This window comes from Mandrillus leucophaeus, unplaced genomic scaffold (assembly GCF_000951045.1).
Source record: "Mandrillus leucophaeus isolate KB7577 unplaced genomic scaffold, Mleu.le_1.0 Scaffold1, whole genome shotgun sequence".
Classification (NCBI taxonomy): Eukaryota; Metazoa; Chordata; class Mammalia; order Primates; family Cercopithecidae; genus Mandrillus; species Mandrillus leucophaeus.
In genome coordinates this window covers 449,599-452,139 of record NW_012098097.1, presented here as the reverse complement: position 1 = coordinate 452,139, position 2,541 = coordinate 449,599, and the positions used below count along the sequence as shown (strand labels likewise).

General features: G+C 39.8%; 1 pseudogene; it reads left to right on the top strand.

Annotated features, from left to right (window-relative positions):
• Positions 1-281: 281 nt before the first annotated feature.
• LOC105554602 overlaps positions 282-2,541 on the top strand; it is a 5,346-nt pseudogene continuing 3,086 nt past the window's right edge.

The following is a 2,541-nucleotide window of genomic DNA, read 5'->3' as shown; positions in this document are numbered from 1 at the left end:
ACAGAGACAGGGTTTCACTATGTTGGTCAGGCTGGTCCCAAACTCCTGACCTCAGGCGATCCACCCACCTCGGCCTCCCAAAGTGCTGGGATTACAGGTGTGAGCCACTGCACTCGGCCTTAAGGGTTCTTTTCTACTTTAGCACATACACCTAGTTCCTGTCTTTTTTGCTTTCTATAAATACAGAAAAGAGAATAATGTTTTAAAATAAAATCGAGGAAAGGCCTAAGGCACCCCAGAGGGTTTTGTTTTGTTTGTTTTTTTCAGTGAAATGAAGGGAAATGGTTGCCAGCAAGAACTGTGGCAACGTTATCCAAGGTGACAACTGTGTGTACCACCCAGGGGCTCAGAGTCCTTCTGAAGTTTCATGGTTGTCCAAAACGCCTCCACTGTGACTCATGATCCAGGCTGGTCTTTCCGGTAGCACTCAACATTTAAAAATTAGTCTCCATTTCTCCTTCCCAGCAAGCATTTCTCCTTCTCTTCAGTTGGAGAAAGTGACTTCATTTTTTGCTTGCTCATTGTTTTATTCATTCACTCAATCGACAGATCATCTATCCTCTATCATAGGGCAAGAATTGTGCTTGGTTCTGGGAATAAAAAAGAATAAGATATGGTTTCCTGTGGCACTTACGGAGCTTATAAACCAGTGATAGAGGAAGGTGCATAAACAAATCAATAAAGAATTAACTTTACTGTTGATTCTTATTAATTTCTAATATAATAAATTTGACTTTATTTGTATCATTTGAATTTCATGAATATAATCATACATACACTTAAAATGAATACACTTAAAATATAATCATACATACACTTAAAATGAATAGACATATAAGAACTGGTGATGTAAGAAATCCACAGAAATGTGTAAAATATTTCAAGAATTAACGCTCAGTAGATATTTGCATTCTCAAAGAAGCTTATAAATGCAGATGAACCTCTATTAGTTTTAGTTGCTTGTAAAATATATAGAAGTATGTGTATTTCCTTTTTAAATGGGTTAGTAACTTGGGGAGGGGGATGGGTGGTGGGGTCATCTTATCTATTCTCCAGGTCATAGTCTCAAGAAGGAGCTACTGAATGGGAACACTGAAACAATTTCTTTTCTTTGCACAGTTGGTATTGATAAATCTCAGGTGTATCAAAATCTCTGGCCGGCTGTGATATTTATGTGAAATCTTGTGACTTTAATGCTCGTCTTGGCACCAGACATAAGGCAGTTCAACATCAGGCTCTTGCCCTAAACATTAGCTCCTGATGCCAAGAACTGGCAAATTACTACTTTGGTTTCAATGGATGTCAGAAAGGATCATCACGGTAAACCTTGTAGATTTTCTTTCAATAACCACACCCTCCTTTCAACACTGAAATTCTATACTGTAGACAGAAGTACTGAAATGGGTTATAGGGAGGAGATGTGAGAGGCCTCCTGCCATTGAGGATGAGTGGACATGTCTGAATTGGCCTGCTACCTAAAATTAATAATCTCAATCACTTGGATGGTGGTATCCATAATTTCCTCCACTGTTTGTGTGGCATATAATAAAAAATGGTTGTCTGTATCTAGCAATTCACTTGCAAATCTCACTTGATTTTGAAGCCATAGAACACCTCAACTGTTAGCTTGAATGACTGGAGTTTAATTTGTATTTCTCGGAACAAAACAGTTTGAAGCCTACATTAATATCCTCAGAGGGAACTTACACTAAAACTCCTAACAGCGTCAGGAGTTTTCTCACCTTGAAGAAAGGGTAAATGAAGAGGCTATGGTGCCACTTCCAAATCAAAGCCTGAAGTTCTTGCTTTAGAGGTGGTGCTGCCATCCTATGATTGCAGGAGTCTGGTGTTGGCTTGGTGGAGGAGCCTGTGGATAAGGTGGAAGAAGGTCTGTTTTCACTAGAGGTAGAGGAGGGTAAGGAGTTGAAGTGGGAATGATCTCTCTCTTTTTTCTTACTTTCTAAAACTCATCTTTTCAGACACACATTAAGCCCTTCCCTCTCTGGGCTACTGAAGTCCTAGGCAGAGTTTTTCTGTCTTACAATACAGGTTTTTACCTTAGGCAATACCTGACAGAACTTTTAAATTTAAAATTATACAGTGGACCTTCCTGCCAAGAAGCTTAGGAGGAAGAAGGAAGTAATGTTTTTCCAGTTTTGGGCTAAGAACTTGCTTTGTACTAAAATAGTCCTTCAAATACATATCTCTTGTAGCCTTCAGTTATCCCAACAAAATCATCTAAAGATTATTTATTTATCTATTTATTATTATTTTTTTTTAGAGAAAGCGTCTTACTCTGTTGCCCAGGCTAGAGTGCAGTAGCATTATCATAGCTCACTGTAACCTCAAACTCCTGGGCTCAAGGGATCCTCCCACCTCAGCCTCATGAGTAGCCAGGACTACAGGCACGCACCACCACACGTGGTTAATTATTTTTTCTAGAGACGGGGGTCTTGCTGTGTTGTCCTGCCTGGTCTCAAGCTCCTGGCCTCAAGTGATCCTCTTGCCTCAGGATCCCAAGGTGCTGGGTTATAGCCATGA